Source organism: Borostomias antarcticus, assembly GCF_949987555.1.
Source record: "Borostomias antarcticus genome assembly, chromosome: 18".
Classification (NCBI taxonomy): domain Eukaryota; kingdom Metazoa; phylum Chordata; class Actinopteri; order Stomiiformes; family Stomiidae; genus Borostomias; species Borostomias antarcticus.
Window position 1 is genome coordinate 19,221,236 of NC_140251.1, and position 25,000 is coordinate 19,246,235.

The 25,000-nt window shown below is 47.3% G+C and overlaps 1 pseudogene across 1 annotated transcript in view; it reads right to left on the reverse strand.

The window, feature by feature from the left end:
* Positions 1-9,859: 9,859 nt before the first annotated feature.
* The window catches only part of LOC311320997 (neural-cadherin-like), a 182,722-nt pseudogene continuing 167,581 nt past the window's right edge, over positions 9,860-25,000 (reverse strand). Inside the window, exons 32-33 of the transcript in view lie at positions 21,394-21,548; positions 9,860-10,414 (exon numbers count right to left, since the gene is read on the reverse strand). The product of the transcript in view is annotated as a neural-cadherin-like (transcript). The remainder of the gene's footprint in view (positions 10,415-21,393; positions 21,549-25,000) is intronic.

Genomic DNA, 25,000 nt, shown 5'->3' on the forward strand with positions numbered 1-25,000 from the left:
AAAGAGAGTGAGAGGGGAAGTGGAGCGTGAGTTGAGCGAGATGATTTTGGGGACAGACGTGTCTTTTTAGGGTCATAAATCTCACCCAGCACATTTGAACTGTGACATGACTTTATTGTGTATATGAGTGTGTCCTTTAAAATATATATATATATATAGGCCTACATGTAGCCTATTTCTGATTTCCCAACTTCACCCAATTTGGTAGCCAATCACACCCGACCTATATCGTCCAACTGTCCCTTGTTACTGCGGAGGGTCCGTCGCACAACCAGGTCAGTGATCCAGAAGAGAGGACGAGCTACCCGACGCTCAAGCCCCGTGAACGCAACTCCAACACCAGACGGATGTGGGGTGATGACCCCTCAAGTCCAGATTAAACCCACTGAGCAAAGACACGTCCAAAAGACATCTTTTAGATGTCTTTTTTGTCTTTTTCGGACGTCCAAAGACATCCAATTAGGAGCCAGAATGAATGTTTTTTTTAACGTTCAGATATTGAACCTGTTCTGCACGTCCACAGACGTCTTAGAGGGGTCCAAGCCAGACGTTTGAATATTGAGGGGTCCAGCAGACGTACAAACGGGGTTCAGGACCGACGGACGTTATTAAGACATGATCTGAACGTCTCCCTGACGTTGCGTGTTTGCTGGGAACTAACCACCCTGAAGGACTGGTGGCCCAATACGACACTTCCTGTGGGATCCGTCCATTCTCGCATCTGGCCAGACCAGGTTGCGATCCCAACAGCTGCACTGAAACATGATGCCTTATATCAGGAAACACGTGGTGCGTTCAGAGCCGGAGTGGCGGACAGAGCGATGTGTGTGTTTGTCAGTGGGGTTGACACACACACCACTTTACTGGGGGGGGGGGGGGCTGACAGAGGGGCACGACACACTGTCACATCCCTGGATCCATAGCTTGAGGACACACGGACCCCCCTGAATACGCCCTTATGTGCAGAATAAAACTCTGCTCTTACTGTGGCAAATCATGAAATCTTCCAGCAAGCGGTATCTTGACTCGTGTACTCGTTCTCTCGACAGATGTACAGAATACATCCCGTTTCCAGACAGTTCTAAAGTTACACCCTGATTTGAGAGCAGACATTTACAGAGCGGTGTAATATTTGGCCTGTCTTTGTTAAAAGCGTACTGCTTACTCAGCATTGTTTGCCTGCAGTAATTCATCACTGAGGCTTTGGGGCTATTGATGGGCCCGGCATCCGCTAGCCGGCTCCTGTCAATGATTCACTCACTACACCCATCTGTCAGCCCGCCTGTCCTCTCCTCCTCCTCCTCCTCCTCCATCCTCCTCTTCCTCACTGATGGATGATAGAACACGTGACCGTAAAACGCTCCATTCTATCGGATAACACGTCTGAGTCAATATGTGTTTCATAAATAGGCTACTATCCCAAACACCATAAACACCCTCCTATTAGTAAATAATAATGAGACAGATTACAAATTCCCGAGACGAGTGTGAGCTGCGGGGAGGGATGTTTCACTTAGGTGCTGAACTGTTTAGGTATTCACCGCCAAGCCAAGGAGGAGATCAATACCACACGCTCGCCGAATCCATCACGTTTGTGCCGTTAAATGTTCCCAAAAGCTCCGGTGATAAAGTGCACATTGCACAGTTCACCTGTGAGCAGCGTTGCAGAACAGGGAGAGCTGCGGAACCAGACGGGAAGTAACCAAGCAGAGTGGAAACTAGAGATGTTGAGGTGACCACAGGCCAGGCCTATGGTCCTCAGGTGTGGGGAAGAGCACCACCTGTGGGCGGAATGGGAGAACTGCACGCTCCCCCTTTCTCCACACGTTTCTGTGACGTGTACACTGACGCGCACCCCCACCTGCAATGGTGTGTGCATGGACATCACTTCCGGGAACGATCACACAGGATTGTTGCTTTAAGGGCCTTTGTACCCCACCAGTGAGCCCTGGAGGGGAAGGACTGATACTTAATCCTCTTTATTCCTTGAGGAACATGGCTGCGCCGATCTGCGTCCATCTGGCCCTCGACACAGGTTAGGAGCTGTTCTCAGGTCAGATCTGCGTCCATCTGGCCCTGCCCCCTGCAGCACGGTGTGCCTCGACACAGGTTAGGAGCTGTTCTCAGGTCAGATCTGCGTCCATCTGGCCCTGCACCCTGCAGCACGGTGTGCCTCGACACAGGTTAGGAGCTGTTCTCAGGTCAGATCTGCGTCCATCTGGCCCTGCACCCTGCAGCACGGTGTGCCTCGACACAGGTTAGGAGCTGTTCTCAGGTCAGAGGTCACAGTTCTTCGCCAGGTTGTTTCTGGCCTCCCTTGTTTCCTCTTTCCAGGTGGAGTCCATCTCAAGGCTACTTTGGGGATCCAGTCCTGGTCCATTCTGAGGACATGTCCTAGGCATGGGGACACAGTCCTGGTCCATTCTGAGGACATGTCCTAGGCATGGGGACACAGTCCTGGTCCATTCTGAGGACATGTCCTAGGCATGGGGACACAGTCCTGGTCCGTTCTGAGGACATGTCCTAGGCATGGGGACACAGTCCTGGTCCATTCTGAGGTCATGTCCTAGGCATGGGGACACAGTCCTGGTCCGTTCTGAGGACATGTCCTAGGCATGGGGACACAGTCCTGGTCCATTCTGAGGTCATGTCGTAGCCGACGCTGTTTAATTTCCAGGAGGCCTACCACATTGCGACAGTTTGTGTTTTTATACAGGTCCTCGTTGGAAATCCTTTCCGGCCAGAAGATGAGACATGAGCTGTGTTTGGAATCGCTCCCTCGTTCCCTCACTCCCTATTCCCTATTATAGGGTTCACCATGTAGTGAACTACCTAGGGAACGGAGAAAATGTAGGGTACATGCACTGTTCCCTGGAAATCAAGGTGAATTGTGGGTAATAAATAGTGGACTATATAGGGAACGAAAATTCCGTGGAGAATTCGGACACTACAAACAAAATGGCTGACGCCATATATAGTGTACTATAGTGAATAGGGAGCGATTCCGAACACAGCAATTTGGGCTAGGCTACTGTATCTTCCGGAGACATCCGTTGTGGAATTCATTGAGCCGTAGGCTAGCCTACCGCAGAACAGGCTTAACATTGCTGTACAGTCTAATCGTGGTTTTTAGGCTGTGCTGCTTTGACTTCCAGATGAAGGATTGCAGATGCACTGAGAGCTTTCCCAAGACTCATGCTGATATCGTTACTGCCCGCGTTGACCTTGCTGAGTAGACTTTTGAAGGTATTAATGTTCAAACCCATCTGTTTGGCAAAGCTCAGTCCTATCTGTTTTCTCTTGAGGGTGAGTATGATTCGTGGAGAGGATGTCTAGGTCGTCAGCATAGTCGAGATCTTCCAGCTGGGTGAAGAGAGTTTACTAGATGCCTCTATGTTTGTCTGAGGTGATTTTTTCACACGGACCAGTCGCTGGTAGTCAGGAAGAGAACGGGAGAGATGATACATTCCTGGCGTACACCAGATTCCACAAGGAACCAATGAGTGAGGTTGCCGTTTGTAATCCAACTACTCTCAAATTGATGGTAAAACATCTTCATCAATGCGATGACCACTGGAGGAACTCTATAGGCTTACTCATCTTCCATAGGGTGTCACGGTGCAAGATGGCAAAAGCTTTTTTGAAAGACTGATATACTCTGAATGTGATGCTTCTCCTCTTGCAATATATACGTAGAAGCAATATGGGACTGTGCAATATTCCGGTGTAATAAGAATAGGACGGTGCAAGAGGACTCTGTGGAATATGGGACTTGGTGCAATTGAAATCCATAACAATAAGCGACCATGCAATAACGGAGGGGACTGTAACTTAACTTTACCACTGTTTTACTGACGCTGCTACGACCGGTGCTCTTATTATTTTGCTGTGTGTGTGTGTGTGTATGTGTGTAGGTATGGCTGTGAGCATTGTTTTTTAGAGTATGCACAAGGAAATCTCGCTGTACTTTGTTTAATGACAATAAAGCTTTTGAACTTTGAACTTGAACTCTCTTACTGTCACTCACAGACAAAGGCATGTGGATGAGGGCCAGCAGTCAGCATGAGGTCTCTGTGTGGATGAGGCTTGGCTCAGCAGTCAGGATGAGGTCCCTGTGTGGATGAGGCTTGGCTCAGCAGTCAGGATGAGGTCTCTGTGTGGATTAGACTCCAGCCCTTGAATCGCACGACCACTTTAATTTTTAAAATATAATACAGGGCCTGGAAAAGCTCTCATCCAGAATGATTTCTCAGTTGGAATTCCAACCAGGCCAATCAGCGTCCGTTGAATGTGATGTCAAATGCTGTGATTGGTTAGGGGGATGAACTAATCGCTGAGGATTCGCTCTTTGGCCACGGCCATCTCCGAAAACGTCTGCAATGGGAGCTTGTTCAGACTGAATAACGAAGGGAAACAAAATGGCAACTCAGTCCGAGTGTCAGGCTAGCTCAGTTCAGCGGTCGGGATGAGGTCTCTGTGTGGATGAGGCTCAGCAGTCAGTCAGGTGGTGTGTGTCTCTCCAGCCGGGTCCTCGTCTGAGACCCCGCCCCCCATGCACATCAGCGGGAGACTGCTTGTGTCCAGTCTGGGCGGGGACTGTCGGCAGGGGGACTGTCGGCACGGGCGCTGCGTGTCGCTCTGTCAGGAAACACGTGGTGCGTTCGGAGCCGGAGTGGCGGACAGAGCGATGTGTGTGTTTGTCAGTGGGGTTGACACACACCACTTTACTGGGGGGGGGGCTGACAGAGGGGCACGACACACTGTCACATCCCTGGATCCATAGCTTGAGGACACGCGGACACACACACACACACACACACACTGACGACACAGGGGGTGAGCGGAGCCAGAGACTGCGCGAGTGACAATTGTCTGTCTGTCTGAGTGACTGACTGACTTACAAGGGCTGCGGCTGAGGCTGGGGTTCTATGTCAGCCCTCATTCGTACAATCTCCAACTGTCACATCAAACCCCCCCTCCGTCTCTCTGCTGCTCTCCCTCACAGAGATCCATCCTGATAGACCGGCTCCATCTCATTCCTCAGCTCCAAACATACAGATACGCTATCTCACTTCCTCAATCTGCTATGGATGTCGGATGACTTTGGCTGTAGAGGAAGTGAATCCACACTGTAAATACTGGTCTGTGTATCTGATTCCAGCGCGTTCTAGCATTGACAAGCCGTTGGGAAACAATGTTTTCTTCCTTGGTGTTTTTTGTTGTTGTGAGCAATTCTTAAAAAAATAAAAAATAAATTGAAAATCAACAATATACAGCGGTCTATCTCTATAGGTTAGTCTATCTCTATAGGTTAGTCTATCTCTAAAGGTTAGTCTATCTCTATAGGTTAGTCTATCTATAGGTTAGTCTATCTCTATAGGTTAGTCTATCTCTAAAGGTTAGTCTATCTATAGGTTAGTCTATCTCTATAGGTTAGTCTATCTCTATAGGTTAGTCTATCTCTAAAGGTTAGTCTATCTCTATAGGTTAGTCTTTCTCTATAGGTTAGTCTATCTCTATAGGTTAGTCTATCTCTAAAGGTAAGTCTATCTCTATAGGTTAGTCTTTCTCTTTAGGTTAGTCTATCTCTATAGGTTAGTATATCTCTATAGGTTAGTCTTTCTCTTTAGGTTAGTCTTTCTCTATAGGCTAGTCTATCTCTATAGGTTAGTCTATCTCTATAGGTTAGTCTTTCTCTTTAGGTTAGTCTATCTCTATAGGTTAGTCTATCTCTATAGGTTAGTCTTTCTCTATAGGTTAGTCTATCTCTATAGGTTAGTCTACAGTATCTCTAAAGGTTAGTCTCTCTCTATAGGTTAGTCTATCTCTATAGGTTAGTCTACAGTATCTCTATAGGTTAGTCTATCTCTATAGGTAAGTCTATCTCTATAGGTTAGTCTATCTCTAAAGGTTAGTCTATCTCTATAGGTTAGTCTATCTCTATAGGTTAGTCTATCTCTATAGGGTTAGTCTATCTCTATAGGTTAGTCTATCTCTATAGGTTAGTCTATCTCTATAGGTTAGTCTGCCGTTCACTCCTGGTTTTATTTTTTTTAATGCCCTTCCTTTTGTCCCTTTTTCTTTTTCAATTGAGTCTATATTCATTTAATTTATTATTGTAACTTATCACTTTACCACTTCTTGTAACACCAGACCTACAGAGAATGTTCAGGATTGGGGGGAATGGGTGAAAATGATACAATTGTTTATTGACATGTATAATGTTATTAATGTACTCTTGTTGAAATAAAAATACAAAAAAAAAAAGAAAAAAAAGAAAATCAACAATATACATCACAGTACATGAACAACCATCCTTCTACCCCTCTGCTCCTGCCCCCTTCCTGCTCTCGCCTCCCACCCCTGGCGGCCTAACCACCATCTTGGTTTACAATCACACTATTACTACAAATGTATGATCTATTTCCTAAATCTATCATTACAGAGGCAGCCCCCTTCCACGGTTCCAACGTAGTGGCCTTGGCTTTGTGTACTCGGGCCGTGGACAGTTCTAGCATGATTACATCTCCAACCATTTTCTTAATGTACGATGTTGTACTATATGTTTTTCTTTAGCTTCAGTTAGGCCGGCGAACCATAACTTGCGTTGTTTCTCACTTAATTTCATGCGTGAATCATCACTGAGTAAGAGAGGAATTGGTTCCAGGGGTACAGCCAATCATATCAGACAGATTCAATGCCACTTTCCCCCAAAAGTCATAGACCTCTCAGTCCCATATGAAATGTTTAAATGTTCCAGATATATATTGAAGGAGCACAAGTCATTTTACGGCTAGCTACATGTTTCATATGGAATCTTACGAGTGGTGTGTGTACCATAGCACATAGTAGTAGGCCCTCTGGTCACACTTTACAATAAGGGTCACAAAAAACATTAACGTTAACTGTTAACTAATGCTTATTTAGGGTAAGGTTAGGTTACTAATGTTAATGAATACCTTAGTTAAGGTTAGGGTTAGGGTTAGGTGAGTTAACCTTAGTTAACATAAATAGCATTAGTAAATGGTTAATAGAGACATTAGTTAACTGTTACTTCATGCTTAATAATGCATTAACTAATGCTTATTAAAGGAGTAGTAAAGGGAAAATGCATGTTTAGCCCTGTTTTAAGGTTACTTATGATCATTATACAATGGTTCAGATCAAAACGTTGACAAAACTAGCACTTTTGAGAAAGTCTGATAATTGCTCTACCACCGTTTTGGTCATACAATGGATGTGGGTGGGCATCTCGAAAAATCTTTCAAAAACATGTTAAACTCTCGATTTCAAAGACAAGAAACTCACCGAGGTGTTAGTTGGTATTCTGACATATACTTCGCCATAAAGTAAGATTCTAGTTCATCTGGAAAGGCTTTTTTAAATATTTAGCATAGAACTATTTAGTCGCAGCACGTACGTGTGTAAACTTCCGCAAACAAGGTAGCCTAGCAACATAAACAATAACAATAGCTACCGTAAGTAGTTCCGCTTCCTGAATCCCCTCTGCGGATTGATCTACACATCTACAACGGTCGCTTCAATACAAGTCAATGGATTTCATAAAATGATCAATAAAACCCTACAGGATTCATACTTTGCGGCGAATTTGATGTCAGAACACCAACATACACCAATTACACCCTCGGTGAGCTTCTTGTCTTTGAAATCTAGAGTTTAACATGTTTTTGAATGATTTCTCACGGTGCCCACCCACATCCATTGTATGACCAAAACGGTGGTAGAGCAATTATCAACTTTCTCAAAAGTGCTAGTTTTGTCAACGTTTTGATCTGAACCATTGTATATGATCATAAGTAACCTTAAAACAGGGCTAAACATGCATTGTCCCTTTACTACTCCTTTAATGTACCCTTATTGTAAAGTGTTACCGGCCCTCTCTGACACAGGTTGAATGATGATAATTGGGGTTCTTTGAACGAATGGAATATGTTCTCCCAAACATTTCCCAGTGTGTCCTCATCCTCAACGGCCCCAGCTCCAAGCCTTAATCAAAGGTAGTTCCTTCTGTTTGACATTGAAGCTGTGAGTGTTTGGCTGCCACAAGTCTCCCTCAGTGTTTAGCATTAGAACATCTTGACTTGAGCCCCCTGTGCAGACCATATTTTTTCAGACTATAACTAGAAAATTATTTGTTTTTACAAAAAAGTCCTCTCAGATTTAATTGCAGTGGGTTATGCCTGTTACTGAATATTGGATATTGGAAATCACAAGTCAGCCATAGTGATTTGTCACACAAAACAAGCAAATTCCAAAACAAACAAATTCAGTCCCTTAGTCCAGTTTATGGGACTGCAGCGCCCTCTAGTGTCTGAAAAGGGTACTCGACTGGATTTTACTCAAGGACTCTGTGAATGTGATGCCTCTATATCTCCACTAGATGACAGTATGGCTACAGTCATACGTCAGTGGAAGTCCAGCTCTTGGCAGAATCACCCAATGCAGCACATTGTCATCCTGTTTGCAGGAGCAGCCCACCCAGGAGGTCATTCTATTGATTCCTGTATGCAGGAGAACCAGGCTGAGTCTCCGTGCTCCTTAGCCAGCTCAGCAGGGTGGGGGGGCCAGCTCAGCAGGGTGGGGGGGGCAGCTCAGCAGGGTGGGGGGATCAAACGCTCCTCCAGCTTTTGGAGTTTAGTTGTTTTTTTTTTAACAATTTTTTTTATTGAGATTCTGCAATATCCATACAAACATCCATTTCATATAGTTTGACTTTCTGTGGACATACACAGACACACAGACACCCACCCACACACACACACACGCGCATGCACACGCACACACACACACACACACACACACACACACACAGACACACACACCTCTCCCTGGTCGCCCACGATGTTGCAGACGTTTAGTCAACTCAAATCCGGTGGGCAAATGAAGTATTAAAGAGGTCATCTAGCAGAGAGCTACATGCTTTTAAGTGCCCGACAGGGACTCTCAGAAGGATAGGAGTGGTTAGCCTCCACATGAATAATTAATATAGCCTATACAATTAAGTTATCCTCTTTACTGTAGCCTGCTGTTAATTATAATGACACAATACTGACATGCTTTAGTCACGCTCAGCAGTCAGCAGGGAAATGAAAGGTAATTGATCAGAATTTCTCAAACAGGAGAGATTAGTCAAGATAACTCAACCCGCCCACAGTTGAGAGTAAACCCATAAACTGCAATGGATTATGGGAGTTAAGATATAGGCCCTCTATGCTAGATTACAGTATGTGAGATGTGGATGTGTCGGAAAGTAGCTTGTGTATGAAGCACTTTGAGGAACTGCAAATTAATATTTTATGAAATCTGGTTTTGATGATGAAAGTTAGTTTGAAGCTGCAGAATGGAGGTTTGATCACAAACATGAATGTTTCTGTGAGGAAACAAAAACAGCCACATGTTATGAAAGATGCTCATTTATTTAAAATGAGATAAAAACAAATTAAACATCAAGAGATTTTTCACTGAAATGATGATAGTCAACAACAGAAAATAAATCGTTCTCAGTACTTTAGCTTTGTATCGTGAGGATCTACTGTGAGGTTTGCCATGAGCACAGGCAAGAAATCAAAGACAGAGTTTCATCAAAAAAAGTGTTGCTTACCATTGCTTACTACAGTGAATTGTCTAGATAGGTCTAAATGAAACGTTTCACTTAAAAGAAGATCTATCGAAGCTTCAGCGATCCACCCATAGCGGACTTTGGAAAGTTAGAAATCAGTAGTAAGATCTGAAAATGTATGTACCATCGTCTTATTAACAAACAACATTTTGTTGAGATCATCCAGTTTCAGAGGGCGTGTCTGGAGTCTTGGAGGCTCAGTGTGACTCGGGTTCAGTCTCACCCACTCTTCTCACAACTGGGCTGTGCCTTGCTGTCCTTCCGCTTGTCCCGCTGTCCCTCTGAGTTCTGATTTGCTGAGTCTGCTCTGAGGTCACTGACCGCCGCCCTCAGAGCCTTGAGTCTGTCCAATCGTGGGCTCTGGGCTCTCTGGCCCCTCCCCTCTGAGCCAAGAGAGCTGAGGGAGCGCACGGCGGCTAGGCCACGCCCTTTGCCGGCCGCACCCTTGCGTGGCACCGTCATGGTACCGAGGTCGCCGTGGCTCTCCGTGTCCCTGATGACCTCACACAGGTACTTGGCCAGATCTCGGCTGGACAGCGACAGGCTCAGATGGGAACGGCGGAGGGTCAGCGGGGAGGGGGGGCTCTCGCTCTGTGTCGGGGGCGCCGCCAGGCGCAGGGCGATGGCAGCGCTGCCGTTAGCTGTCCCGGTGGTCTTGTTGCAGGGCGGTTTGTTCTGGGGGCAGGAGATGATGCATTGTGGGTAGCTGTACCTCAGAGACTGGGCTGGGCTGGGCTGCAGCGATCTCTGGAGTTCCACCATGTTGAAGGCATTCTAGACAGAGAGGGAGGGAGGGAGGGAGGGAGGGAGGGAGGGAGGGAGGGAGGGAGAGAAAGAGAGACAGAAGCAGCGGGATCAGTAGAAGAACATCAAAAGGAAGATTTAGATTCCTACCCAGCTGAGAGAGAGAGAGAAAGAGAGAGAGAGAGAAAGAGAGAGAGAAAGAGAGAGAGAGAGAGAGAGAGAGATGCTGGAGGTCCTTTTGGCAGAAGCAACACCATCGATTACTCTGGTAATTAATGATCTGATTGCAGAGGGGGAAAACTGCTATTAGCAGCACAATTAGAAAAGATAGAGGCATTAAGGTCTATTACTATCTACTATGTTTAAGTTCCACTATTGACTTCTATTCCTAAATCTGGAAGGATCTGGGTGTTACTTTCAACAGCAGATTTCCCCGGAGCTGTCCACTTCTACTGGGCTGTCCGAGTCCTCCAGGTCCAGCTTGTTATTGTTTATTTACGGTTGTTGTCTCGCCTGGTACGGTATGTTCCAGCTGTAAGAACAGCAAATGCATGATGCACTCTGCAGTATGAGGCTGCGTACGTGTGTAAGGACACTGAGAGTGCACCTGGATATGTTATGTTATGTTATGTTATGGTGTTTGAGGTCTGCATAGCGAGATCATCGCCCTGTGTTGAGCCCCGCCTTGGGTGGAGTTTTCAATGTTGACTTGACTACAGTGTTGAGTGAGCTTTGAAATGTTCTATGGCCGGCTTTGTGATGGCCAAGCGAACGCCAGCTGAATTATTGAAATTATTTCAAATACTACATCCTGTAGATAAGGAGTCTCTTGCACACCTGGATATACAGTAGTCTCAGACAGGTGCGTAGGTGGGGGCGGCAAGTAGCTCAGAGAGCGGCCGGCTGGTGATCTCATGGTCCCCGGTTCGATCCCAGCTTCCGGTGGGTGCTGAGGTGTCCTTGAGCAAGACTCTGAACCCCAAAATCTGTCACGTGCGGCACGGTGGCGCAGCACCCAGTACTGTTGCCTCACAGCAAGAAGGTCTTTGGACTTTTCTGTGCAGAGATGTTCTCTCCGGGTTTAAAGAACCCAATACCCTGAAACAGGCTTGTTCTGTTCTGACAGCTGTGTTGCTTCAATGGCTCAGCGTGCTACTAACCGTTTTCTGCCTCCCCTAGTGCCTCTCTCTCTCCCTCCTACCTTCTAACCAGGTCCAGTGGATGCCCCACTGTCGCCCGCAGACCACCCTGAGTCCGATAGATACCCCTGTGTCTGCTGTGGATGTCGTAGCATTTAGTTAACACACACACGTACACACAGACACACATCATTCCACATCCGGCTTAGGCCTGGACCTGATGCTCTTAGCCTTTCTTGCTCTGAAAATGTAATGTAATTTATTGCTCTATAAATGTTCTTAGCCGTTAGACAGATATATTCCAGGAGCTTGCTCTAGGTTGCCTGTTTTAATATCTGTGTTGTTTTTATGGCTCTGTGTCCTACTAACCCTGTTCTGCCTCCCCTCTCCCTAGTGCCTCTCTCTCTCCTTCCTATCTTCTAACCAGGTCCAGTGGATGCCCCACTGTCACCAGCAGATCCCCTGAGTCCGATAGATACCCCCGTGTCTGCTGTGGATGTCGTAGCATTTAGTTAACACACACACACGTACACAGACATACACCAGCCCACTTCCGGCTTGAGGCCTGGGCCATAGCAAACACACACCAGTATTTGCCATGTCTCTCCTATGATGCTTTTTTAGCCTCTCTTACTCTGAAATGTAATTTAATGTAATGTACTGCATTATAAATGTTCTTAGCCGGTAGACAAACATACTCCAGGAGCTTGCTCGATCGCCTTGTTGAGAGGGGTCAGGGAAGAATTTTTACAGCTCACTTATCTGACCCCTGGGTGATTACTGTTTTTTTTCTTCCCTCTGGAATATGTAGAGAGTGGGTCGTATGCCCACCTCCCTTGTTCTCTGTAAAGCGCATTGTGTTGCCTCTGGGTATGAAATGCGCTATACAAATAAAGCTTTGATTGATTGATTGATTGATTGATTGATTGATTGAATATGAAAAACATGCAGAAGAACAGATCGCTAACACTGTCCATCCCTGGTGAAGACGGACAGGAGCACTTGGTTGGCCCCCGGGCGCGTCCCCTGCACACTGCCTACTGTCTGCTCCCAGTTGCCCTTGGGGCAAAGACGTCAGGATGAGTGCAGAGCAGAGCGGTGGACGCTCCAGCCATTTTGTGTGTGTTTGGCCGCCTCTCACCGCGTGACAAATAAAGTTGTTTGTTTGTTAGTTTTTTGGAGTACGTATAATGACTGAAGCAGAAGCACTCTGTCCTCACTTACTCTGTGGAATCCATTTTCATTCACACAACGTTGAGGTCAGTGACCTTCGCCAGGTCCTCATAACTGAAGAGGGTCAGTGACCGAAACGTGTGCATGATAAGAGGTTTTCTGCTGACTCTAGTCTATTTTTCCTGTTCTTAAGCTATTCCCATCTCTAGGACACATATGGTCAGAATCTAGGAACAGAGGGAAGACCAGGTGCAAACAGTAAAAGCCAACTAGACACTGATGCACGGATGTATAAGGGTGTAAGACTGAACTATGTATAGAATCCGGCCACACCGTGACTATAAAGATGGAACAAACTCAATGCTAGATTGTCCGATCAAAGTACACTGAATCTATGGTGTATCTGTGACTGACCCAGGATCAGGTCTGCTGTTGTACTCAATACATCTTGAGTCTGATCTACAATTCTGTTCCGGCATGTTACTGTACTTTCTCTCCTCGCATTGACTCCTCAATACCAGAAGTCCATCATGTTCAGTACATTAAGCCGGATACCATTGATCATGCTGTACTACTGGAAGACTACAGGTCTGAATGAGCTTTGACATGTTCTATGGGTGCCTTCCTGATTGGCAAGTGAACACCAGCTGGAGTACTGAAACGATTTCAAATATTACTAAATCAGGGTAATAGAAGTCAAGAGCCATCGGAAGGAAGTTCCATCCCTAATGCACCAAAAAAAATGTATTGATCGATCGATAGATAGAGATAGTCAAACCAGAATGTATGCACACTCCTTTCACCTTCTCCATGTTTTATTACGTTACAGATTTATTCTAAAATAGATTGAGTTCATTATTGTCTCAAAATTCGAAACAAAATAGCCCATAATGACAAAGTGAAAACATGTTTTTAGACATTTGTGCTAATTTAAATAAAAAATCTAAATGTAAAATACATGTACACAAGTGTGCACACTTTTTTATATTACACCCAAAAGTGAGCTGAGGTGCATTTTGTTTCCACTGATACTGCTTGAGATGTTTCTACAACTTAACTGGAGTCCACCTGTGGTAAATTCAATTGGTTGGACATGATTGGGGATTGCCAACATTTGCCTATATAAGGTCCCACAGTTGACAGTACATGTCAGAGCAAACCGCAAGTCATGGGGTCAAAGGAATTATCTGCAGACCTCAGAAACAGGATTGTGTCAAGGCATAGATCTGGAGAAGGGTACGGAAATAAATCTGCAGTTTTAGAGGTTCTAAGGAGCACAGTGGCCTCCATCATTTGTAAATGGAAGAAATTTAGAACCACCAAGACTCTTCCTAGACCTGGCCGCCCAGCCAGACTGAGCAGTCAGGGAAGACGGGTCTTGGCCAGGGAGGTGAGCAGGAACCGGAGGGTCACTCTGGCCAGGGAGGTGAGCAGGAACCCGAGGGTCACTCTGGCCAGGGAGGTGAGCAGGAACCCGAGGGTCACTCTGGCCAGGGAGGTGAGCAGGAACCCGAGGGTCACTCTGGCCAGGGAGGAGAGCAGGAACCCGAGGGTCACTCTGGCCAGGGAGGTGAGCAGGAACCGGAGGGTCACTCTGGCCAGGGAGGTGAGCAGGAACCCGAGGGTCACTCTGGCCAGGGAGGTGAGCAGGAACCCGAGGGTCACTCTGGCCAGGGAGGTGGGCAGGAACCCGAGGGTCACTCTGGCCAGGGAGCTGAGCAGGAACCCGAGGGTCACTCTGGCCAGGGAGCTGAGCAGGAACCCGAGGGTCACTCTGGCCAGGGAGGTGAGCAGGAACCCGAGGGTCACTCTGGCCAGGGAGGTGAGCAGGAACCCGAGGGTCACTCTGGCCAGGGAGGTGAGCAGGAACCCGAAGGTCACTCTGGCAGAGCTCCAGCGTATCCTCTGGGATATGGGAGAACCTTTTAGAAGATCAACCATCCAGGCAGCATTCCACCAATCAGGCCTTTATGGTAGTGGCCAATCGGAAGCCACTCCTACACTACCCACAATCCTATAGTGCAACAGCAATGTCAACACCAATCAGATATGTTGCTGTTGGCAACCCCACCCCAATAGCGGACCCTAGGACAACTGTCTAAATTGACTGATTGAGGACACCTGTGTCACTGATTGGCTGGTTGGTTTCCACCTGTCTCGTTAGTCTGTGTATATATAGCCTACATGTAGCTCCCCTCTTGTTCTTGGTCCGTTCATTATTTGCTGTAGCTGTGCGTTGGCCCTGGTGTTTCCTGTGCCAACTTGTAATATTTTAAAGCTTTGTCTTTTGTTCTCCATTTGTTGAGTGTGTTCCTTAGTTTTATTGTTTAGTCTTTGGTTTATTTTTTACCCCTTGCGGTGCCTTTAACAAACATTTTGTGAAAACTGATGAAATCTCCATGTTACAATACATGTGACATTTACATGCAACCCTTGATTGCTTGTCAGTGTGAAACCATCCATGGCTTCTCACATGGCAGGTAACTCAACAAGCGCTCAAGCCCAGGGGGATGCAGAAAATGCTAATGCATACTCAGGCTTTATGCTGTGACATGATAAAAACATTTTTTTTTAATTAAATAAGTTAAATTATGGTCTGGGATAATGCATGAGCACACCCTCATGTATTTGCCATTGTCTCCTCGTCTTCTTCCTCCTCTTCTACCTCATGCACACTTCCTCATAGTTTTTTTGTGTTGCGGCAACCCAGGGGACAGGGAAAACCACAAATGCCAAAATGACAGTGGCACACAAACGAGGGAAGCAAGTTGCAGAAAATAGCCAGAGGTTGTCTCTTTAATAAACTTAAGGGTCACAAATGAAAAATCTCAAACAAAATCCACACAAGGCAGCATGCTGTCTGCCTCACCCCTCTTCTGCCTCACCCCTCTTCTCCTCACCCCTCTTCTGCCTCACCCCTCTTCTCCTCACCCCTCTTCTCCCAGGCTTCTTCTGTCCTGGGGTTTCCAGTTTTTGGTGAGGGGATGTGGCTGCTTGCTGATTGGCAGCCGGGACAATCAGCCCAGGTAATCATTCATCTCTCTAACCCAAAGCCTGTGGGGTTCTGGGAGCTGTAGTCCCACAGCTAGCGGACACTTTGGTTGTAAGGGCCCCGGGTTGCCACATTATTCTATCAAAATCCAATCATGTTTTCATGTAAAACAAAACGTGTGCTCACAGTAGTTTGACTGAACCAATTTAAACCAATAATATGACATCCACCCTCAATCTTCAACTTTCAGCAGCACACAGCTAAGATTCATTATTTGGCTAGTTAGCAACAGCATGGCATGTTGTCTTTGGGTGTTCCCATTACATGAGTCATTTAGCTGACTTACAATAATAGCATTTAACATAGGAAGTTAGTGTACTACTATTCACCACAACTCACAAGTGTATCTCCTTTCTTAACAAGTGACTATGAGTATAATCTAGTGCTTAAGGTAAAGTGCAAAAGTAAATAACTAACAAAACAATAGGTGCTTAAGCAGGACAATCATGGTTGTACTTCTTGAAGAGGTGAGTTTTGAGCCTATGGGGAAATATAAGCAGTCCTGATGTTGGTGGGCAGTTCACTGTGAGGCCAGGACAGAAAAGAGCTGTGGCCATGTCACAACCTCAAACCTGGTTCCATCTCCTAAGAGCTGTGGCCATGTCACAACCTCAAACCTGGTTCCATCTCCTAAGAGCTGTGGCCATGTCACAACCTCAAACCTGGTTCCATCTCCTAAGAGCTGTGGCCATGTCACAACCTCAAACCTGGTTCCATCTCCTAAGAGCTGTGACCATGTCACAACCTCAAACCTTGTTCCATCTCCTAAGAGCTGTGGCCATGTCACAACCTCAAACCTGGTTCCATCTCCTGAGAGCTGTGACCATGTCACAACCTCAAACCTGGTTCCATCTCCTAAGAGCTGTGGCCATGTCACAACCTCAAACCTGGTTCCATCTCCTAAGAGCTATGGCCATGTCACAACCTCAAACCTGGTTCCATCTCCTAAGAGCTATGGCCATGTCACAACCTCAAACCTGGTTCCATCTCCTAAGAGCTGTGGCCATGTCACAACCTCAAACCTGGTTCCATCTCCTAAGAGCTGTGGCCATGTCACAACCTCAAACCTGGTTCCATCTCCTAAGAGCTGTGGCCATGTCACAACCTCAAACCTGGTTCCATCTCCTAAGAGCTGTGGCCATGTCACAACCTCAAACCTGGTTCCATCTCCTAAGAGCTGTGGCCATGTCACAACCTCAAACCTGGTTCCATCTCCTAAGAGCTGTGACCATGTCACAACCTCAAACCTTGTTCCATCTCCTAAGAGCTGTGGCCATGTCACAACCTCAAACCTGGTTCCATCTCCTGAGAGCTGTGACCATGTCACAACCTCAAACCTGGTTCCATCTCCTAAGAGCTGTGACCATGTCACAACCTCAAACCTGGTTCCATCTCCTAAGAGCTATGGCCATGTCACAACCTCAAACCTTGTTCCATCTCCTAAGAGCTGTGGCCATGTCACAACCTCAAACCTGGTTCCATCTCCTAAGAGCTGTGGCCATGTCACAACCTCAAACCTGGTTCCATCTCCTAAGAGCTGTGGCCGTGTCACAACCTCAAACCTTGTTCCATCTCCTAAGAGCTGTGGCCATGTCACAACCTCAAACCTGGTTCCATCTCCTAAGAGCTGTGGCCATGTCACAACCTCAAACCTGGTTCCATCTCCTAACTGGAGCAGTTAACAGGAAAACATATTCCTGCACCAGTTTGTATATATACTGTATGTGTTCACCTGTACCCTCATGTATTTGTTATTTGTCTCCTTCCTCTTCCTCTTCCTCTTCCTCCGCCCGGCCCCGACCCAGTGCTGCACAGCAGCTCTTCTTCTCCCTGCTATCCTCACTGTGACTACACCGTATATCACATGGGATGAATAAAGGGAATCTTGAATCTCCCCCCTCACCCTCGTCCTCTCTCCGTACAGATCTCCCCCCTCCCCCTCGTCCTCTCTCCGTACAGATCTCCCCCCTCACCCTCGTCCTCTCTCCGTACAGATCTCCCCCCTCCCCCTCGTCCTCTCTCCGTACAGATCTCCCCCCTCACCCTCGTCCTCTCTCCGTACAGATCTACCCCCTCACCCTCGTCCTCTCTCCGTACAGATCTCCCCCCTCACCCTCCTCCTCTCTCCGTACAGATCTCCCCCCTCACCCTCGTCCTCTCTCCGTACAGATCTCCCCCCTCACCCTCCTCCTCTCTCCGTACAGATCTCCCCCCTCACCCTCGTCCTCTCTCCGTACGGATCTTCCCACTCACCCTCGTCCTCTCTCCGTACAGATCTCCCCCCTCCCCCTCGTCCTCTCTCCGTACAGATCTCCCCCCTCACCCTCGTCCTCTCTCCGTACAGATCTTCAATGCTGACGTGCTCGTTATGACAAATGGCCCAAAACTTTGCTGCTAGGCTACTGACTAGGTCCAGAAACTCCTGACACATTGCTCTCTTCCCATCATCCTCACACTCGCTCCCCATCATCCTTACACTCGCTCCCCATCATCCTCACACTCCCCCCCATCATCCTCACACTCCCTCCCCATCATCCTCACACTCTCTCCCCATCATCCTCACACTCGCTCCCCATCATCCTCACACTCCCTCCCCATCATCCTCACACTCCCCCCCCCTCATCCTCACACTCCCTCCCCCTCATCCTCACACTCCCTCCCCATCATCCTCACACTCCCTCCCCATCATCCTCACACTCGTTCCCCATCATCCTCACACTCCCCCCCCATCATCCTCACACTCCCTCCCCCTCATCCTCACACTCCCTCCCCCTCATCCTCACACTCGCTCCCCATCATCCTCACACTCCCCCCCATCATCCTCACACTCCCCCCCATCATCCTCACACTCGCTCCCCATCATCCTCACACCCCCCCCCCATCATCCTCACACTCCCTCCCCATCATCCTCACACTCCCTCCCCATCATCCTCACACTTCCTCCCCATCATCCTCACACTCCCTCCCCATCATCCTCACACTTCCTCCCCATCATCCTCACACTCCCTCCCCATCATCCTCACACTCGCTCCTCATCATCCTCACACTCGCTCCTCATCATCCTCACACTCTCAGTCTCTCAGGTCATGTGACCTGCTCCACCCCTACATCACTAGCAGGTCTCAGGTCATGTGACCTGCTCCCCTCCTACATCACTAGCAGGTCTCAGGTCATGTGACCTGCTCCACCCCTACATCACTAGCAGGTCTCTCAGGTCATGTGACCTGCTCCACCCCTACATCACTAGCAGGTCTCAGGTCATGTGACCTGCTCCACCCCTACATCACTAGCAGGTCTCTCAGGTCATGTGACCTGCTCCACCCCTACATCACTAGGTCTCTCAGGTCATGTGACCTGCTCCACCCCTACATCACTAGCAGGTCTCTCAGGTCATGTGACCTGCTCCACCCCTACATCACTAGCAGGTCTCTCAGGTCATGTGACCTGCTCCACCCCTACATCACTAGCAGGTCTCAGGTCATGTGACCTGCTCCACCCCTACATCACTAGCAGGTCTCAGGTCATGTGACCTGCTCCACCCCTACATCACTAGCAGGTCTCAGGTCATGTGACCTGCTCCACCCCTACATCACTAGCAGGTCTCTCAGGTCATGTGACCTGCTCCACCCCTACATCACTAGCAGGTCTCTCAGGTCATGTGACCTGCTCCCCTCCTACATCACTAGCAGGTCTCTCAGGTCATGTGACCTGCTCCACCCCTACATCACTAGCAGGTCTCTCAGGTCATGTGACCTGCTCCACCCCTACATCACTAGGTCTCTCAGGTCATGTGACCTGCTCCCCTCCTACATCACTAGCTGGTCTCAGGTCATGTGACCTGCTCCACCCCTACATCACTAGCAGGTCTCAGGTCATGTGACCTGCTCCCCCCCTACATCACTAGCAGGTCTCTCAGGTCATGTGACCTGCTCCACCCCTACATCACTAGCAGGTCTCTCAGGTCATGTGACCTGCTCCACCCCTACATCACTAGGTCTCTCAGGTCATGTGACCTGCTCCCCTCCTACATCACTAGCTGGTCTCAGGTCATGTGACCTGCTCCACCCCTACATCACTAGCAGGTCTCTCAGGTCATGTGACCTGCTCCACCCCTACATCACTAGCAGGTCTCTCAGGTCATGTGACCTGCTCCACCCCTACATCACTAGCAGGTCTCTCAGGTCATGTGACCTGCTCCACCCCTACATCACTAGCAGGTCTCTGAGGTCATGTGACCAGGGCCTGCTGGTGGTCTCTCGCTCAAGGCTGAAGACTGAAGGAGTCTTGGAAGTCGTGGCCGTGGAACGCCCTTCCACTGGACCTACGTTCTGGGGCCTCTGTTGACTCTTTTGAAAGTCAGCTAGACTCTAGACACTTTTATGTTTCTTAGTCCTTTTTTTGTGTGCTTTTTGCTATTGTTTTTTTATTTATTTATGTTTTGTGAAGCACTTTCTGACCCCTGTCTGTGGAAGATGCTATATAAATACAATTTACTTACTTATTTACTATGTAACCCCTAAATCAATGTCAGAACAATACAATTGAATATGTTCTATACTGTAAGACTGCTTTCACTTTGTAATTATTGACCATTGCGTATAGATGAGGCAAGAAATGAACTCAATCTATTGTAGAATAAGTCTGTAACATAATGAAACATGGATGTGTGAAATGGGTGGACAGACTTTCTGGCTTGTCTGTACAGTAGATTAGATAGATAGATAGGTAGATAGATAGATAGATAGATAGGCATAGGTACAGTACACAGAATATACAAAATACTGTATGCAAAATATAAAGTATATACGTGCAATACCAACAGGAGTCAGTCAAATCAAATAAAGAGTACTGTATGTTGATAATGAATACGATAATAGTAATATAATAATAATATGGATAGTAATAAGGTCTAAGTGTCTAAATGTCTGTGTGTGTGTGTGTGTGTGTGTGTGTGTGTGTGTGTGTGTGTGTGTGTGTGTGTGTGTGTGTGTGTGAGTGTGTGTGTATATGTGTGTGTTTATGTGTTGCCAAAATGAACACTGTTCTCTATGGCTGTAGTGTGTGCTATAATAGTACATGTGTGCCTCCCTGTGTGTGGTACCTGGTCCTGGTCCTGTGTGTGTGTGTATGTGTGTGTGTGTGTGTTACCTGGTCCTGCTCCCCTGTGTGTGTGTGTATATGTGTGTGTGTGTTACCTGGTCCTGCTCCCCTGTGTGTGTGTGTGTATATGTGTGTGTGTGTGTGTGTTACCTGGTCCTGCTCCCCTGTGTGTGTGTGTGTGTGTGTATGTGTGTGTTACCTGGTCCTGCTCCCCTGTGTGTGTGTGTGTGTGTGTGTGTGTGTGTGTGTGTGTATAGGTGTGTGTGTGTTTTACCTGGTCCTGCTCCCCTGTGTGTATATGTGTGTGTGTGTGTTACCTGGTCCTGCTCCCCTGTGTGTATATGTGTGTGTGTGTGTTACCTGGTCCTGCTCCCCTGTGTGTGTGTGTGTGTGTGTGTGTTACCTGGTCCTGCTCCCCTGTGTGTGTGTGTGTGTGTGTGTTACCTGGTCCTGCTCCCCTGTGTGTGTGTGTGTGTGTGTGTGTGTGTGTGTGTGTGTGTGTGTGTGTGTGAGTGTGTGTATATATATGTGTGTGTGTGTGTTACCTGGTCCTGCTCCCCTCCTCCCTCCTCGTCGTAGTTGAGGACGTTCTCCCTGATGTCCTCCCAGTCTCCGTGGGGAGCCGACACCTGGTACACCCTCTCCTTCAGCCCCTTGTGTCTCCTCCAGCAGGAGTAGAGGAACAGGCCCAGCATCAGCACTGGGGGGCGCCAGAGAGCCGACAAGGTTAGGATATGGGTGGGGTGGGGGAGGGGGGGCTCCACATACATTTACATTAAACTGACATATAATTTCACATACAACACATTTCTATTAAACCCCTTGGGCAGTTGACTGGACATTAATGACTTCAGGGATGAATGAATGAATGAATGAATGAATGAATGAATGAATGAATGAATGAATGAATGAATGGATGAATGAATGAATGAATGGATGGATGGATGGATGGATGGATGGATGGATGGATGGATGGATGGATGGATGGATGGATGGATGGATGGATGGATGGATGAATGAATGGATGGATGGATGGCTCTCATTCTCCAGTTACAACCATGACTGCTTAGAAACTAACCCCCATGCCCTCCTCTCTATAGCTTGTCTGACCTATCACAAAAGGAGACATTCCTTGGACACATGTTCACCAAATGTATTATTGAGGCTGGGGTCCCAGAGGCTGTGTGAGGCTCAGCCTCACTCAGAGGAACACAGAGAGAGAGAGGCAGTTAGAGAGACCCACACATCAATCACATCTATTGTCTGCTAAATTATACAGCATGCTGCAGTGACCTTTAAAGTCCATTAATCTCAACCCAATAGTTCCCTCCCACATCTGTTCTCTCTCTTTCTCTCCCTGCACCTCTTTCCCTCTCTCTCTTCCTCATGGGTTGACCCCCGATCTGGTGGTGGTTTTGCTCTTGTCTGTCGTGTCTTCGCGGCGTAGCTTGTATCTCTCAATCTGTGTTGTCTCTGTAATGGAATGTTTCATGATTTTGTCTCTCGGCTGAGACGGTCAGTCTGGTCTGGAAGCACCGGCCTGGTAGAAGAGTTCTATGAATGCAGGGCGACGCCATATCACATGGACCGTCTGCACTAATACATCCCTACAGTATCACACCAACTGCTTATCAGACAGTCACAGGAATGAGTTTATGAAAGCATAAGTAGTATAATAGGGGGCGGTATATGCTAATTAGGCCCCCAGGGTTTATGCGCGTGTGTGTGTGCGTGTGTGTGTGTGAGTGCGTGTTCCGTGTTGTCCAGACAATGCGTCTCTAGTCTGGTGTGTGTATGCCTACAAGCCTAGGGCCAATGGGCCTAGGATATAGATAATAAACTACCGGTGGAATGGTGGTGGAGCAATAGCGGGAGCATTTCAGATTACTAGCAGACCGCTGTCCCTGATGCTAATAATCCACCAGAAGTTCACTTGCCATTCAATGTGCAAATGGCCAGGAACCCGCCAGCGGATTTGGCCGGAGGTCTGCCAGCTCGTCCATCGGGGACCCGCTGTAGGTCCGCTAGCCTTGTGTTATCTAGGTTTATCCCTTACCTTTGTCCAGAAACAGAAGTTGAACCAATTGCAAAAAAATAGCTAACGTTACAGGAATCATCAGTGTAACTGCTTTAGCCACTGACCGCTACCATTAATGTTATGGAAGCTGCTGCTAGTTGTTGTGAGCTCATGAGCTAACTGGCTATCTTATTGTGCTGGATTAGCATTGGAAGCATTGGAACTGATGTGTCCAGGTGACAAGACCCATCTTTATTTATCAGACACATTATTTCATGTCATTTCAATTTCAGTGGCATGACTAGCTTCCGTCCTACCAGTCCTGAACAGAAACAAGCCAGCCACGCACATGAGCCAGGCTGGAGCTGGCCTGGTTTTTCCAAACGCTCTGACCAACAACCCTAAAGGCAACATGGCCCAGGCACCGGAGAGCGGTAGCAGCAGCAGGCGTACCGATGCGGGTGGGGTTGACCTATCCAGGGCTCCTAAGAAGCGCCTCGCGGGCTCTGGTAGGGAGTACGCGCCCCAGCTCATTGGTCCGCTACCTCCACCTCCGCTACAAGCATGCTTATGACAAGGAATACTTAAGCAATTGACCTTGAGAGGCAGTGGTTTACACAGGATTTTACAACAGCTACCTTGTTATGCCCGAAGCGATAGCGGAGCGCATCTGTGTGTGTAGCGGTAGTTAGCCAAGTCTTGGTGAGGGCTTAGATGTACACTGTATACCCGACAACAAGTAGCATTGACACTCCCACACACAACCCCCACAAAAGTTGCGACAGGCTGTCAGACAGGGCAGAACAATCCTCGTGAACGCAAGTAGGCACACACACACCAGACTAGAGACACACACACACACACACACACACACACACAAACCCTGGGGGCCTAATTAGCATATACCGCCCCCTATTATACTACTAGCATAAAACATAATTAAAAATACTCAATGGGGCAAAAAGCTGACTATTTTTCCACACAAAAGCAATTACAGTTAGGTCCATAAATATTTGGACATTAACATAATTTTCATCATTTTGCCTCTGTATACTGTACCACCACAATGGATTTGAAATGAAACATTCAATATGTGCTGTAGGTGCAGAGTTTGTTAATTTTTGTTAGCATATTTACACCCAAATCAAGTGAACGTTGTAGGAATTACCAAACATTTTATATTTGGTACCCCCCTTTTTAAGGGACCAAAAGTAATTGGACAAACTAACATAATCATAAATCAAATTGATACTTCTAATATTTGATTGCAAATCCTTTGCAGTCAATGACAGCCTGAAGTCTGGAGCTCATAGACGTCACCAGACGCAGGGTTTTGTCCCTGGTGATGCTCTGCCAGGCCTCTACTGCAACTGTCTTCACTTCCTGCTTGATCTTTGGGTGGTTTCCCTTCAGTTTTGTCTTCAGCAAGTGAAATGCATGCTCAGTTGGATTCAGGTCAGGTGATTGACTTGGCAGAACATTGCAGAACATTTAACTTATTTGCCTTGAAAAACTCTTTGGTTGCTTTTGCAGTATACTTCGGGTCATTGTCCATCTGAACCGTGAAGTGCCGTCCAGTGAGTTCTGAAGCATTTGTCTGAATATGAGCAGATAATATTGCCTGAAACGCTTCAGAATTCATCTTTCTGCTTTTGTCAGCATTCACATCATCAATAAATACAAGGGAACCAGTTCCATTGGCAGCCATACATGCCCACGCCAACACTACCACCATCATGCTTCACTGATAAGGGGGTACTGTATGATTTGGATCATGAGCAGTTCCTTCCCTTCTCCATACTCTTCTCTTCACATCATTCTGGTTCAAGTTGATCTTTGTCTCATGTCCATATGATGTTGTTCCAGAACTCTACAGGCTTTTTTGGGTGTTTTGGCAAACTCTAATCTGGTCTTCCTGTTTTTGAGGCTCACTAATGGTTTCCATCTTGTGGTGAAGCCTCTGTATTCACTCTGGTGAAATCTTCTCTTGATTGTTGACTTTGACACAGATACACCTTCCTCCTCCTGGGGAGTGTTCTTGATCTGGCCAACTGTTGTGAAGGAGTCTTTCTTCACCAGGGAAATAGTTCTTCTGTCATCCAGCACAGTTGTTTTCCGTGGTCTTCCGTGGTCTT